Raw genomic sequence first — 17,279 nt, forward strand, 5'->3', positions numbered from 1 at the left:
CTATAAAGCAATTCAGTCTCCTGTAGGTTCCTAGGCACAGGTTAGTACTGTTGGTATGAAAAAAAGTCACCTCAGCTGGCCATTCTTCCCTCATTACAAGGTCTCCCTACCAATTTCTGAGCTGTGCAAATAACAGCTTGATAGAAAAATGGGAGCCCTGTTCACTGTGATGGTTTAGAAACTGGAATCACCCAGAAACTGCCTAGAGAGCACCTGAGGTTTGTGTGGACATGGAGGATTGGAACTTGAGACAGAAGAGAATGGACAGCTGAGGAAGGCAATCACCATAACTCTTGGCTGATAAACCATCTTATCTGTGCCACCAGATCCTTACATGTGTGTATATTTTGAGATAATTTGTTATTTTGAATTAATGAGTTATTCTGTACATTTATCCAAGCTTCTATTCACAAGTCCGCTGCATTTCAAAGTCTTGGTTTGATGCTGGTTTATTAATAAAGTTATTACATTTAGTCACTTAAAAAACATTGAGAACTTTGCTCTCAGACTAAGCTTACACGGTGACCAGATTGACATGCAAATGTTTTGCCCTGGTTTATTTGCATTCTGTCTTTGGAGACACACTCAGACCTGTGTCCTATGGAGTGCATGACATCACACAGTGGTCGTGGTTGGAAGGGGCTCCTGGAGCTCCCCTGCTTCAAACCCCTTGCTCAAGCAGACTAATCCAGAGGCTGATGCCCAGGACTGTGTTTCCTGTCCAAGGAGAAAGACTGCACCACTCCTCTGGTGACCTGTGTCAGTGCCCAGTCACTCTCAGGAAAAAAGTATTCCCTGGTGTTCAGAGAGAGCCCCATGTGTCTCCATTTGTGCCCATCACCTCTTGCCCTGTCTCTGGGCACCACAGAGAAGATCCTGCTTCTGTCCTTTTTGCACCCTCCCTTCAGGTATTTGTAGACATTAATGAGATTCTCCTGAAACTTCTTTTTTCAGGGCTAGACAGTCCCAGTTCTCTCAACCTTTCCTCATAGCAGAGGTGCTCCAGTCCCTTAATCCTCTTTATGGAACTTCACTGGACTGTCTCCAGCAGCTCATAATCCGCAGTCACTTATACATTTTTAGAGTAAAATGTAGCGCTGTGGCTTTTTTGTTTATTTATTTGTTTTAATAATTCTGGCTATTTCAGGAACACTTAAAGTGGAAAAGTAATGAGAAAATAAGAATATCTAATTTACCTTCAATTTCTTTTTTCCTGCTAGATCTGCTTAAGAGGCTGTGGTCATGTTCTAAGTCATTTAAGAAATGAACAAAGGAACAACTTATATGGGAGATTAATGAGTGTAAGGGACTTTGGTAATATGGCAGTAAGTACAATAGAAATGTTATAAATACCTAAAAAATCAGCACAGAAAAGTATGGGCAAAGGTCCAAATGGTTGTCACTCTTGTAAGATGAAGAATAAAACCCTTAATGGGCAAAACCTCTGCCTGTTATTGGTAAGAAGCACTAAAAGTAGCCATTCTTAGGAGCATTTGTGGTTGACTAGCACTTGTTATGCTACAGGAGAGGAGTAGTAATCCTGAGGAAGAGGTTTTTCTTTGTCATATCAGCAGTTCTAAGTAGAGCACAGATACTTTATGCTTCCAGGATTGGTTACATTAGAAGATGTACTGAGCACAGTGCAGAGGACTTTTTTTAAGAGTGTGCTAGGAATGAATAGCATGACTAGTGAAATTTTGCTTCTTTCATTTGTAAAAAAAATACAATCACTTTTCACTTTTGCATGTTTCCAGTCAAGATAGGTGCAAAGTCACCTTTTTTTTCTCAGAAGTCAAACAGGCCAGAGTGTACAATAGTAATTAAGTATTGAGTGTGCATATGACTAATTAATTAGTGCCATGGGGAAACATATGTTTTGTCTTCTTCCTGGAGCCAATTACCACATTCCTGGGTTCTAAGGCAGAATGAGAAGCAGCCCCATGCTGAAATAGGAGTGTGTTGCAAAACAACATGACAAAGAAGGAAGGAGGTATGTGCTGACCAAGTCAATGTGTACAATGACAACAAAGGAAAAAAGTATCTAGGAAACTTCTGCACTGAAAAAAAACCTCAAGCTGGCTTCAAGGGACACCTTCAGATCATAGGTGCATAACTTTTTAATTAATGTACAATGCTTAAACATATTCACCCCAGGGTGGAAACTATATATATATATATATATATATATATATATATATATATATAGTTGGAATGGAGATAAGTTTTGATATTTCCATTTTTGCTTTGTTTGAGTTCATATTCCTGTATTTATAGTGTCACTTTAATTCACTCTGTGCTCAGTCCTGAAATGTGCTTACATGGTTGCCTTTGCAACCTCAAAACATCTCCTTCCTCCTGAGAAGGAATCCGAGGAAAACTGAGCAAATGTTTTATTCAGCATCAGTATTATGATATGCAATGGGTTTTTGGCCAGGATGCTTTTGAATAGTTGGTAAGGATGCAAGTCTAGTCTCACCAGCTGACTGAGGGGCTGGGGTTTACTCCCTTCTGCTCTTCCCAAAGACAGCAGAGATTTTCCAATTCTTCCTCACTTTTAGAGGATGCAGTAGTGGTACCTTTTCCAGTCTTTATTCTGCTGGTATTTCATTATCCTTGGAATCTTGTCTCCTTGAAAGATGCTCCTGAAAAAAGAAGCAGAGTTGCAGAAGTCAGGTACAGTTATATATCTTGGTTACATCTGCCATGTAAATTATTTTTTGAGCGAGAATTAAAAGAATGTCAGGTCATTGAGAATGTGGACAGAGTTCCGCTGAACTTTGGTAACCAAATGCTGGCAGAAACTTTGTGCCATATTCCTTGACTATTTGCACAAGCTGGGATTATGTCAGTAACAATGGCACAAATTTGTAAGTTAAATACAGGAATGCCTCCTAGCAAATGACAGAGTTACTGGTAATACCTTCTAACGCTGTGATTTGCTTCAAACTTAGGTATTATCTTACCCAACTCCTGACACGGAGATGTGGAAAGTGCAAATATATTTAAAATAAATAAATCCCTTCAGAATTCTTTATGCTTCCATTTCCAGTTGCAGGAAGACATCTCACCAAAGACATTGCTACTCTGTGATACTTCTTTCAGACTTAACTGAACAGGATTTAAAAAAAGCTTTAGCATAGCTTTATGGCAAGAATATTCATGAATATAAATCTATAGTTTGCTCACACCTAGCATAATCCAGGTATACATTTTTCCTGTGCATTCATTCATGGAAAATGTAACAAAGATGAAAATCCCATACAGAACCATTTGACCATCTGTGCTTCTTGCTGCCAAGAAAATGTCCTTTGCCTTTGCTCCTATCATTTTACTGACACTCTTGACAGGTGGGGCTTTTACGACCATTTTATTATTTTACCTACTTTCAGTCCTCATCTTCCCTCTTTAGGCCCTCTTAGATTGAAGTATTTAAAGAATATGCTCCCTTATTTCCTGCTGCTTTCTTGCAACAGAGCATTCTGTTCACTCATTTTGTTTCTCATCATGACAGATGCCGTCCCCTCTGGCTTTTCTGCTTCCACCTTGTGGCTTGTTATGATTGCTGCTTTAAATGTGAGCATTCCCCATTCCTCCCCCACTTCCTGTGCATTAACTTTGGGAATATGTTTAACCAGCAGCCAGCCTGCTGAAGCTGTGGATCTCCAGGGATCACCCCGCTGCATTAGCAGTCATCTTCATGTTTGCTCATGGCAACAGTGCTGGTTTCAGCTGGAATGTGACTCTGCCCCAATCTCCCTGCCAAAAGGGGTGGAAACATAGTCACAGCTGAAAGAGCAAACACAAAGAAGGAAAGAAGGACTGACACCAATTCCATTGGTGTCTGGAATTGACTCTTGCTTCTGTTTCTGAGCTTGTTGAAGGTCTTTCTGTGTTTTTGTGAGCACAACCCACCTGGATAGCCCAGAAGAAGCCTAGCTCAGGCAGTGACCAGTTCTTCCCAGCAAAGTCACTCATCATCTCTCTGGTGGAGACCACTCTTCTCCAAAGGAGGGGTCTCTGGATGTGTCCCAGGCAGTGTGTCACTATCTAATTCCCACAGTGTCATTCCAAGGACAGACAAGGATGCCTGATGGCTTCTGAGGGCTGGCTTTGCTGGTGCTCTGCTGGGGTCAGCCCAGCTGTGGTGCTGGGCAGAGATGAGTCTGACCAAGGTGCACTGGGTAGGGTCAGTGCTCACCTGGAAATCTGGGCCTTCAGACCAGGCTCTGAGCCAGCCCCACCCTTTGGTTTCTCACGTGCTAAGTGCTGCTAATTATGCTCTTCAGCTTTCATTTTCACTTCCAATCTCCATTGGCAGAGCACTGCCTTGTGCATTTTAAGATGAGCCTCAAGAAGGTATTAATAATGCTGCATGAAGGTGCTAGACATAATCAGGAAAGGCCTTGGCTTTCCTTCAAAGAATAAAAATTCATTTTTGATCCAAACCCACAGCTGGTACTTACAAAATCATCAGGAAAATGTTGTCCAAGCTCTGATCCATATACATTCCTGTACTGTTTCTTGGTACATCTGTAATCAGAGGGATTTAACAAATGGGTAAACAATTTATCACGTCTTTAATAAACTGGACAAAAGAAAAATCAAAATCATGTTCCAAACTCATTTAACAAAAGCTCATCAAATTATTTAGTGCAATTGTGGTCTCCTGGATTTTGATTTGTTGCCAGACTATATTATTTAATGCACTCAGAAATGAAGAATTGGTATTCCAGTGGCACAATGTATCAGAGCAACATCAAAGACATTTGTAGCTTGTGTACTGAGTTGCACATGAGTTTCAGGAAAATATTCTGTTTAAACACACTGAGTTGTGGGGGTATTTTATATTGAGCATTATCAGAGATAACAATATTTCATTCTAGGCAGATGACTATCCAGAAACATAATTAATCATGATTATTTATGCCATACCTAATTATCAGGAAATAGCCCCAGGGATACACTTCAGTTATATTTCAGAACCTTCAGAGTATAATTACTTTGCTTTGTATTAAATATTCTTTCCATACTCTTGAAGAAGTTTAGAATGTATTTATAAAAAACATAAGGTCACAAGGATAGAAATAAATAATGTGCAAGCAAATAATGAAAATATGTGCATTTGGGGAAGTTCTGAGTTATTACGAGGAAGTACAATAATTTAATTCTCTTCATAATTAGGTAAAAGAAATAGCTTTCTACTGTATTTTTTAATATGTGAGCACAGTAGCATAACAGCAAGGACTTTAAACCATAGACCTTTTAAAATTCTGTTAATGTGGTGCAAAGTGGATTAAAAGTTGGAAAAAAAATACACCTAAGGGCTTGAATGCTCAAAGACTTCTAATTTGTAAATTTTGAAACCTATTTTTCAGTGAAGACCTTTAATATTCTAAGGAGTTTTATAGCTTGTGGTGTTGTTGCAAAAATATTTAGATGCATTTCTATCTTATTATTTATAACCCATTGTGTGTAATTAAAGCATTTAACAGGAGTTGTAAAATTAGGTAGGCAATGTACATGAGTGTGTATGTCCGTGATTTACATTCCTGGTTGTTAAAAATATTGAATACCTTTAAAATGAAGAAAGGATAAGATTCAATATAAGACCTCAAAACATGCACACACTTGTGGACCTAAGCTATAATTTTATTGAAGGGCATACCACACAACAAAGTCATTCCTGTATAAATGAAAACCTGGACTTTTTTTTTACAAAAATAAGGGTTTTTCCCTGTGTTTTTTTTTTTTTTATAAAAAAAGTCAACAACATATTTTCAGCACCGCTATAGCCAGAGGCTGTTTTTGGGAACACAGCTCTTTCATAACAGACTTGCAGAACAGTGCTGGAATGCACATCATTATACTGTTTGGGTAAATAGGCTGGGAAAGGAGGGTTAGTTTTGGTCTGTTTTTTGGTTTGGTTTTTTTTTTTTTTTTTGGTTGGTTGGTTTTTTGTTTTGAGTTTTTGTTTTGTTTTGTTTTTGTTGTTGTTTTTTGTTTTTGTTTTTGTTTTCTTTGTTTATTTACATTATTGTTGTTTTGTTTTTTGTTTTGTTTGTTTGTTTGGTTTGTTGTTTTCTTTGGTTTTTGTTTGTTTGTTTTGTCTTGTTTTGGGATTTTTTGGTTGTTTTGTTTTTGGGGGTTTTTTTGTGTGGTTGTTTTTTTTTTTTTTTGGGTTGTTGTTGATATTGTTTTCTTTTATGCTTGGGTCATGGTTAGGAAATTACATATGTCCAGGCAGTACATTCAGTTATTTTATTAGCTGGGAGAATATGAACTCAGAACTACTCATTCAATGCAGCATTTTGGGGTGTGCTTAATGTTAATGTGGGAGTTCCTGACCTCAATTCAGGTTGGTCACGGTGATGTCTGTGGTTAAACCAAAAGCCTCAGCAGAGCTCAGGCTGCCTCCAGTGAGCTGCACCAGGAGGTGTCATGGACTGAGTGCTGATCTCTGGGGCCTGGCAGGAGTGCTTTGGGGTCTCTGCAGTTTCACTCCTCAGGCCTAATCTTGCATGGCTCCCAGGACTTTGGGATCAGGTTTCACTAAAGGTCCTGCTGTGGCTTGTCCATGATTCAGTGAACCACAGGTGAGTTACCTTGGCAAGCCACATCACTGCTGTACTTAATGCCCATACCCTGGTTTTAATGCCCATGTGGTTTGTGACACAGTTTTGAAACCTCTTCAGGGTTTGTCTTTGCAAACTCTAATTTCAGTGAATTTAGAGGATTATGCTCTTTGTTAAATTATTCAACATGCTTAAATATGAAGAAAAGTAAAAGTGGGTATTATTTTAAAATGCCAAGGAGGACTGCCTGATGTTAAAATTGAAAGTCAGAAATCTCCTTTTAACACTGGGCAGACAAATGCAGAGATATGCTAGAATTTAACGTAGAGACAGCCCTCAGATAAAGTCCATTATGGTTTAATGACAGCACCATGTTTATCTAAACCAGTGATGAAAAACTATGTGTACACTTGAATTGTCACCCTATGTCTTCTGTGAATAATCTTACGGGAAACTGAATGTTATTTGGTGAAGTGTTTCCTTAACAAATATCTGATTTTTTCCTATCTCCTATCCCAAATTTTTATTCTCTGCTTCCTAGCCTCAGATGGAATGCTTTTTTTGCTGTTTTTTTTTTTATCCTATTATTTGAAACAACATTAGCATAGAAGGCAAAGTGTTTTGGTAATTGAACATTCAGTTAATTAAACCAACTAACATTGAATGCTAGTGTTATGAATTGACCGCTTTCCCCTGGCATTTTCTCCCTGAAAATTTCTCCACTTCCCTGAGATTTCTGAGCATTACTAAGTGTGCACTGCTTCTTGATGCTGATGAGCAGAAGCAACCTTCCTTTAATAAGGCACTAAGGTGGAAACAGTGATCTAGTGACTTTTTAGAGAATATTAAATGTTTCATTTTAATTTATTCCTCCCAATATACCATCCTCCAAAGGCAAACCCTAAGAAAGATGCAGCGAAACTTATTTATTTGGTGTTGATTCAGTTTACACTGAGGTGAGCTCAGGTACTTCCCTGAGCAAATTCCCTGAAGCTGTGAGTGGTTGAGGTGAGAATCTATCCATCTCCAAAAGGCTTAGGGGAGCTCAGTTGCAAGCAGCATGTGGGAAATGAAAAGAGAGGGAAAAAAAAAAAGGTAGAGAATTATAGGAAAGAGAAAGTGTTCTTCATATAATCTTAACATGTTAACATGTCATTTTTTCCAGAAAGAGCCATGTTGTGTTTGTCTAAATACCTTCCCTACCATCACATGGCTGCTTTGATCCAGAGCTTCTGCATAAATTTCTGGGCCAGACCAGACATCTCAGCTTTCACCACATCTTCTTTCCCCAGTCTGAAAGATATTCCTTTCCTAAGCACACTCCACTGGTTTGAAGTGTGTGCCATAGCCACCAGAAAGCTTCAGCTCAGTTCTGGTTAGAGAGGAATGGTGGGCAGGGTAGCTGTGAGGGAGAGGAGTTTGCTAAGCTGGGAAAAGTGGACACTGGAGATCTGAATTTTCTCAAGTTTTGATCTGGCACGTTGGGAAAAAGGGGAGAGGTCAAGGCTGCTTTTCCCAAGGACACAATGGAAGAAGGGGGATTATTATTTTATACCTGGTGCACATGAAATGATCCATGATAGAAGTTTCTTATGAGATAGACATGGAATGGTTTAGATAAATCTTTTCCTGAAAGAGACATTCTCAATCTTGTTCTACTGTTGCTGGTAAGAGCCTATGGCACATCCTCTAGTCTAAACAAATACACACTGCCTTCCACTGAAGATTTCAGAAGAAAATGGGCTTTCCCCCTGTCCCCCCCAGAAACATTGTTTGCCCTTATGTGAAATTGTGAAGGCAGCTTCTGCATTGTTAAAAGAAATTATTCCTTGACCATTTATTTTTCTCTCTTTCCATTTATTATTTTACACCTTCTCTATCTCCCAAGGTGGCTTTTTCTGCAGGAGCAGAGATTTGGCTTATGGTGCCCATCATGTGTAATTGATCTCTGTGGTTGTAGACCCTGGAGTGTGACTTCAATGAGAAATCCACTCCAAGCATAAGCTGGGAAAATAATCTCCTTTCTTTCAAGAAACTGCAAGCTCAGTAGGGAAAAAATGACAAAATTCTGGCAAATATTCTTCTGTTTGTATACATATTGTTTCCTGGTGTTTTATTTCAAATTTTTCCAGAGTGGAAGTCCATCTTTTAGACGCCAGTTCTCTCCTCCAGTCTTGCCAAGCCACAGCAGAATAGAACTATTTTTAAATTACCATCTATTCAAATTGTTTGAAAACCTATTAAAACACTACATACAAAATTTGGAGATAATTTTAAATTCTTTCTGGAATCTATTTGCAATTGCCAAGGCTCAGAAACAATCCAAGGGAAAACTGCTTTTATATGGTACCAAGCTGTCTATTTCTTACAGCCATTTTAGCCACTATAGGTAATCTCATATTTGAATATTCAGTGCACAGTCAAGACATCAGCACAGGCATTCACTGTGCATCCATCCAAAAGGAAGGAAATAGGGAAGCTTATAGAAATGAGCACCTTTGTACAATTGTTCTGTTTTTCTACCTTGTCTTAAATTCAGGCATGACCTTGGTTTATTTGCACTACTGCATGGCAGCAATGACCTTGACCTCCAGAGTCATCGCAGTTACCTCAGGTCATTTGGAACAGGAAGAACCTGCAGGTCGCGGAGCTGTGCCCTCTATAAAAAGGCTTAGGTTTCTCTGTATGAATCCTCATTTAACATGTAGATGGCCTCTGATCCTGTAGGATTTCTGTGTAATTTTAAAGAATTTTCTGTAAGGACTTTGTAATGGTGATAGACTTTCATACTTGACCATATTTCCACTTGCTTGCGAGACACACCCGCAGTTATCTGGCCACTACAGGCACCGCAGCTGTAAAGACGGAAGAGAAGCAGTAATCCTTATGAATGGCAGCTGAAAATTTATTCAGGAAATTTGCAGATAACAGAGCCATGAATATGAAGGTAATTAAGGTTAACCTCTACATCCATGTTACATGTGAGACTATGAAGACACCCATCAGTATCATGACTTTTCTCACCTAATAGCTGACTCGACTACTTTGCTGAGGTCTGTAATATTTTCCATTTTTTTTAATCTTTGTAACAGGGGAGGCTCATTTTATGGCATCAAAAATATGTGAAAGTTTGTTTTTCATTTCAATAACAAAAACAAGCATACTGAAAAAAACCTAGACATTTATTTCTGACATTTTTAATAAACCTTTTCCTTTAAAAGTCTTTTAAAATGTTAATTTGCATTAAATGTTAATTTGGAAATATTTTTCTGCTTTATGTAGAAGGAATACCAGTCTTTTATAAATTTCTCAAATTAGAATTTAAATATCCTGGTTTGGGTAAAACGGAATCTTGTATTAAGTGGTTTTTTTTATTATTTTGGAACTGTTTGATTCACTACAAATTGTCATCAAACTGTCAAGAACAGCAGCAGCAAGAATATCAAAGACAAGAAGCAGCAGAAGAAATGTTACCTGCCAAAAAGCTGTTTAGACAGGAAGGTGTCTTTATTTCTAATGTGTCTAGGCTAGGCTTTCACTTTTCTTTTCCTTACCTTTTATTCACTCATTAATAGCTGCATATTTTGCTAAAGAACCCTGAATGCTGTTTGTTTTTTTTTTTATTAGTGTTAAATGCAGAACAAACCCAATCAATAATTCTGTCTGCTGTTAAATAGATCTAGGCTCTGGGTGCTGTTAACAGTAGACAAAATGAGCATTACAGATTAACAAGTATTTTGGTTGCATTGCTTGTTAAATTCAGCTAAAATGCAATAGCATTTTGTAGACTTATACAGGACTTTTTATTAAAAGAAAAATATACATTATGCATAGCTTTTGCTTTTTGGCTTCTGTCTTTTTAATTTCATATCTTTACAGGTGTCACACATTGTTTTCACATAGCCACTGCAATCATCTGTTTTCTGTATTAGATTTCTGTATTTATTAGCATTTAGATACAGGAGGCACTCAGGTAGTCAGTGCAATAATTTTGAAGAGCTTCACTAAAACCTATTGAAGTCAAGAGAACATCCTACATTGGCCTCAGCAAACATGTTGCTTAGAAAGAAGTTAGAGATATCAATTGAGCATTTTGATAAAATTTTTCAAGTGTAAATTCAGTAGCTGCATGTCCCCTTCTCTTCATGTCACTTCATTACATCTTACTGCAAAAGGTCCAAGCAATAGCAAGTGATACATTTCCTTTTATTAGGGAGCAGTGGCAAGGAGCTGTGGCTTATGTTTGTTTTGTCCTAACTTTTACTCTCAAAGTCACTGAAATACAGCATGGAAATCAAAATATTGAAAAGAAAGTGTAAGTTTCTGCTCTTATCTACTGAAAAGTGAAACATTTCTAGAGGCTGTGCTCTCTGTGGCTGGTGAGAAGCTCTGGCTAGACATGAGTGAACATTAGAAATGTCTTCTTTTTTAAGCTGAATTTTTATATCTGAGTAATTATGAAATCTCCAGGGCAGGAAATTCTTCCAAATATACACATCAGAGAAAAATATAAATCCCACAAACAAGACACGAGATAGCACATCCATCTGTTTGTAACTTTAACACATCAGACTCCTTAATAACTCTGCAATAGTCTTTTCCTGACCCATAAATGTCACCCAAGAGTACAAAGTATCTTCCACTTCCTAAAACACAGAAACTTTACATCTCTATATCTGAAAGCTTTAATTTTATAATTCTACTACAATCTGCACTAAAGAGCTGAAAATTCAAAATCCCCAGTGAAAAAGGGCACTTACACAAACTTTATTGTTAAGTTAGGCATGGCACTATTTTTTTTTAGAAAATTGAAGTACTGTGCAGGAATTTGGGCCTTTTTGTTTTATCTTGTGTCACACTACTATAGCATATGGTGTTATGTCATTTATTCTGAAATATGAATTTATTTTGAAACCTGGCCTCAAAGCATTTATTTCTGGAAAAAAATTAAATCTTCTAATTTTACTGTGTCAGAAAAAAGATTTATTTTTTTTTTCAAACTCAAAGCTCTTCTTCAGAAGAAGTTTAAGGGACCATCATGTGTTTCCTCAGGTTATTTTCTAGTACTTTGACTGCAAAAGTCCTACACAGAAGTTGCCTCCACCCTGATCTGGATGCTGTCAGAGAGTAAATAAGGAATAGTAACAAAGTAAAATAACCGTAAGCAGAAAAAGCAGGAAAAAAACCCAAGGAAAGTGTGCATTTGCTTTAGTGTAGGCAGCAGCATGCCTCCACACTTTCAATTCCCCCATGGCCAGGTTCCATTTAGCACTTAGACTGCTTTCATACATATATATGTTTTTCCTGAGCTAAGAAATATTTCCTCTTCTCCTTAAGGATGACTTTTAGGTGTTAATGAACATGAAGACCGTGCATGTGAAAGGTGTGACTTTGAGGGTTGCTGAGCCCTTCAAAACATTTTTAAAAGTAGCTTAGATTAGTGGAGGCGAAAAAGCTAGAGCAGTAATGTGACACTGGGCAGCAGAGAAAGCTTTGAGGGCCTCCTCTCAAAAGGAAGAGTCAGCTAAAATTCCCTATTGAACTAGTGGGGAAGGAATTCTAACGAGAAAGAACAAACAAATCCAGCCTGGTTTGCCAATGTCCTGATTTATGTACTGCATCAGGACTCTCTTTTTGTTCCCTCTAATCTTTCCAGATCTATGGCTGTAGATGTAGATGATTTCTGTAGAGGAAGTGAGAAGCTGGAATTAACCTTGGGCACATGAATTATGGAAAAAAAAAGCCCAAAAACAAAGAAACAAACAAACAAACACCCCAAAAAACAAAACAAAAAAAAACCCAAAAACAAACAAAACAAAAAAATCAAAATCAAACAAACAAACAAAAAAACAAACACAAAACCCCCCCCCCAAACAAGCAAACAAACAAACACAGGAAAAAGATAAAAGAGAAAGATTGCAAAAAAGACAAGGGAAACAACATACTAAGTAAATTGGTTTATTCAGGCCTTTATTAGCCAGAAACCATGGTGATCATTAGCTGTTGGTATTTGAAATGAAACAAACTAGTCTCCTACAGATCAAAGCACCAAGGACAGAAAAGCAGCAAGGAAAGCAAATGCTGGTATTATGTAGCCAGTTAAAATGCCTGCCTTATCTGAACATCTACCCAAAGCTTGGAACTAGCAGCATTACAAAAGTGGGAATAGGATTATTTTCACATTTAAAATAGACATAGGTCTTTCTGATTGCATGAGACTGCTCCTGCAGCCAGCTGGCAGGGAGCAGCCACCACCCAAAAATGTAGTGTGAGACATCAACATGACCATGTGGTGCATCGGGCACAGCTGCCTCACGTGGTCCCACGATGCTCTGTCATTGTGCCAACTCCACATGTACCTCTGAGCTGTAAATTGGTTTAAAAACACTCATAACGACCTGCTTGCATCAGATCAATCAAAATTCATTACCGAGGTAATAAAGGTGTGTTAGAAACTGTCATGGATTTTCTTAATCACTCCCCTAGATTTCCAGGTTTTTGGTATTCAGACACATTTTCAGCAGCTGAGCACTTCCTAATATCTGTGTAAAGAAAGTGAGTGGAGGTGGGTCTGGAAAAACCACAAAAATGTTGCACACCGAATATTCAACAGGCTGCTCCTAGATTATAGAACAGCTGGTTGAAAACAGATTTGGTGGTGCTGTGCTACATAAGAATGAATATTTAAATGGTACAGAAAGCCATGCCGAAAAGAACAGATCCCTCTGAGAGCATGCTGGTGCCAGGGAGTGCTGGTCTGACCTCAGCACATGGTGCCTGCACATGTAATGTTTGCTGGTAGTGACACAAGGATGCATTTCCTTGCATTTTTCCTGGGGTATTGCTGCTTTCAGCCCTACCCAAGTCAGTAGAAGAAACCTCAAAACCAAATCCCCTCCACTTTCGTGAATTTTTTCCACTTCTTCCTTTGAATCCAGTCTGGTCACCTCTGCTTGTTAGTGGCAATTCCCAGCAAGCTGCCCAGTTTTACTGAGGTCACAATGCTCACAGAATTAGGACAAGTTGTGTTTTTCTTTTTGCCCTAACGCTGATCTCCCTTTACTAGGCAGAGCTGTTTCTAGATGTTAGAGTTAGTACAGAAACCTGGTGGTGAGAAAAGGAGTCTAGAAATGGTGAGTGATTTTGGGGTGGCACTGAAAAATGTGGAGGAATGGAAAAAGAAAAGGATAAGACATAGGAAGAGTTACTGTAAGAGGGGAGCGTATAGGAGCAAGCAGAGAAGTCTGTGTGTGTTTGAGGAGTGTAGAGCTACATGTTTTTCTGAGAAAACCAGGAAACATGTGTTCAAAGGTCAGGGGTGAATGGTGAGAGCTGGGGAAGGTTTGAATGGCCCAGGATGAGAGCCCGAGAAAAGGCAGCAGGGCAAATCAGAAGAGGTAAACTCAGTTCCTGGCTCTTTTATAGGCTCTTGGCATGGACCAAGACACATTGTTTAGTTTTCTCATTACTTTGCCACTTCTGATGTCCTTATTTTGTGAAGTCTTTAGACCAAGAAATATGCATCAAAGATTATAGGGCCTTCAAAGGGCTTGGATGTAACAGCAACAGCAGCATAGGTAAGTCCTGTCCATGCACAGCTCCTGTGGCATTGGGTCAGTGCCTGTCTCTAAGGAGGAGACAGAGGCCCATGGCCCTCATGTCCTGGCTAACTCATCAGGAGCTTGTAGCCCAGGCAGCAGATGAGATGATCAGGATGGAAATCTTCGGTTTCTGAGGATCTAACCTGGCTCTGGAATTAAAATAGGAGAAGATAGGGCATTTAATACCTCTTTCTGTCTCTAGCCAGTAGGGAAAAGTACATGAGTCTGAGTATGAGTAAATTTGGTGGAAAGGGAGTTTGCAATTGAGAGTAGGTTCTGAGACAAAGCAGTAATGCCTTGGAGATAGTTTTACAGCTTTAGTGAAGAAAAAGCTGCCAAGAAAGGAGAGTGTGTCTGAGAGGAGGCAGGAACCAGAATTTCTGAGGCTATGAAAAGTGGTGATGTGAGAATTTTGGTAATAAAGGAGATAGGGTATGAAAGAGAGTGAAGTGTGTTAGAAAGGGAGTAAGCACAAGGAACTGAAAAATGGGAACATGAGAGAAGAAAAAGAGCTCTCTAAAAGGAGAGAAAAGTGTTGAAAAACACTGGGGAAAAAAAAGAGAAAGAAAAAAGGTAAGATAGGAAATGAAAAAAAAAGAACAAATGGCAATTAATTCTGCATTGCATAGGAAAAAAAATGACCTCAAGGAAAAAATTAATTAGAAGGTATCTGTAAAGATAAAAGATGATGAGAAAGGAAAGAACAGAATAGAATGAAGTAGCAAAGAGAAAGAGGGAGACAAAGTACATGTAAACGAAGATTTTAATTAGCACAAAGGATAAAGATATCCACAGAAAAAAAAGCATATGTATGAAATAGCCATCATTTATGTAGGTCCCTTCAGGCTCAGATTTTTATGCCTCTTTTTCACTACTGACATTTTAAAGTTGAACACAATTCTCCTCTCTTGGTTGTTCTGACCATTACTTCAGTAACACAGAATGATGTAATACACATCTTCCACATTTGTAGTTATGTTTTTGCTCATTTTTTATCACTGTTTTCTACTGACACTGATTTCCTCATTAAATCAATTTTTTGTGTCTATATTGACAGTGTATTTCTGGATGACAACTTCCCTTTTATCTAGGGAATGTATTTTGGTAGAACTGTTGGTACCCAGTCACTGTGCATTTGCACTGCAACTCTCAGCATCACTTACCACACATACCTCTCAAGGAATGAAGTATCTTTCTAAGGAAACAGCAGTGATGGAAACTTATTCAAGCTACATTTGCCATGGGTTTCTTCATGGACAATATGTTTTATTAATATTATTGCAGTTATTTTTCTACACAGATGATTCCTATGAATTAGCTTTTGTCAAACAGGCACAGAGTTATAAGTTCCCATTTCTGTCCCTGACACTGGCACAATCTGTGAATTTGAACTCTTCATTAAAGAAATTGGATTATAAAATACATCTGTCTCAGAAAGACCTTTAGTTAATGGTGGTAAAATATAATGAAAATCTGAAAGGACTGACAACTTTTTTTTTTTCAGTTTTGAAAAGCTTGACGTGCTGTTTTGTATTGTAGCTTCCTTTGATTCCCTGCTCTTGTTAGGAAAGCTAGTGTAATGAGGAAGGCAGAAGGGTGGATAATAATCCTACCTTTAGCATCTGGATGGCAGCGTAGATTTAAACACAGTTTTAAAAGGGTACCACAAGTTTGCTTTGTGGTTGTTATGCTTTTTCAGGCTTTGAATGAATTTGGTATGCACTAGGAAAAATTTCTAAAGTGAACTTTGCATGGAAGGGGCATAATGAAGGGACCATTTGTCCCATCTCATTAAACCAAATGGGAAATTTGAGATTATAATTCTGTGAATTTTACAGGTTGCAGCTTAAGGAATGACCCCAGAATGGGCAGGTGCACTTGCACAGATTTTGGTCTAGCTGGTACAGGAGAAAATAAAGTGGAGATGTGCTAGTCCAGACCTCAGCACTAAATGGGTCCTGGAAATTTTGTGCAGCTCATAGCAAAGTTCATGTCACCTTGTCTCCACTGCTTGGGTCCTGCACATAATTACACATGGAGGAGAAGCTGTAACCAGCCATGAATAGAAGATAGGTTTTCCAAATGGCCAGGGCATTCCCAGTGCTCTTTTCCCCCCATGCTCAGAGGCAGTGAATAATGCTATCCTGAAGTGCATGTCATGGAGAGCAGGCTCTGCTTCTGCTTGGGCAGGTTTTAACAAAAAAAAACCTTGGACTTCAGTTGTGAGAAGTGCTGAGCATGCATGCTCATGCAATTCCATGCTCTTTACTTGGGGCAGAAGGTTCTGCTCTCTTGGCAAAGTCACCCAAGATTATGGAAATACCTTGGCTGTAAAACCTTCTGCCATCACCAGCAACCTTCTTATGTGATGTTGCTGGAGTTTTTTTCCATACAGGTAGAATATCTAAACCACGCCCTCCAAACCAAGAGGAAGGAGACTCAGGACTGCAGTGAACTTTGACAAAGCGTGCAAGGAATTTTCTGTTCTGAATAGGAGGACCACGGAGTGGAAAGTGGGAAGGAAAGTGAAAGCTCCGACCAGCCAGCTCATGGTTCAGGTTCTGAAGCATTGTCAGCCAAAAGAAAAGCCTGGGAATATAATCTGTCAAAGATCTCCCACAACAACATGGTTTCAGGCCTCCTTGCCAAACCACAGTAGATGATTGTCATATTTGGAAGGGAATAATTTCTTTTCCTACTTGTAGGCTTTGTTTGTGTGGGACTGGTGAGAGAGGCAAATATATTAGAGAGGGAAAATAAGTGCTCAGTCCTGTAGGAGATGGATGTTCTTTCTGTCTAGGGCTTAATTACTGACAGCAGTAAGTACTGTTAGATTTGCAAAGAAATATGGACTTGCTTATCATCACCACAGGTAAGATGACACATGAAAGCTACTTGAAGACTGAAGAAGCAATTCTGCGTGTCACACAGACAACATCCTTATACATATACATACACACATAATACCTTCCATTAGGCTAAAGGATAAAAAATTACTGTTTTCCCATTTCCACTCTTCTAACTGTGCAATTATATTTCTGTATAAAGGGAACAGCAAGTAGAGTGAAAAATAAGTCTCATTGGTTTTACATGTGCACACACACAT

At 38.6% G+C, this 17,279-nt stretch overlaps 1 long non-coding RNA gene across 1 annotated transcript; it reads right to left on the reverse strand.

The window, feature by feature from the left end:
* Positions 1 to 2,211: 2,211 nt before the first annotated feature.
* LOC135295600 (uncharacterized) lies at positions 2,212 to 9,429 on the reverse strand. The gene is made up of 3 exons (XR_010357725.1): positions 9,368 to 9,429; positions 4,464 to 4,530; positions 2,212 to 2,642 (listed from the first exon to the last, which is right to left on the reverse strand). It is a non-coding gene; the product is annotated as an uncharacterized LOC135295600 (long non-coding RNA).
* Between the last annotated feature and the right edge of the window lie 7,850 nt (positions 9,430 to 17,279).

Source organism: Passer domesticus, chromosome 2 (assembly GCF_036417665.1).
Source record: "Passer domesticus isolate bPasDom1 chromosome 2, bPasDom1.hap1, whole genome shotgun sequence".
Classification (NCBI taxonomy): domain Eukaryota; kingdom Metazoa; phylum Chordata; class Aves; order Passeriformes; family Passeridae; genus Passer; species Passer domesticus.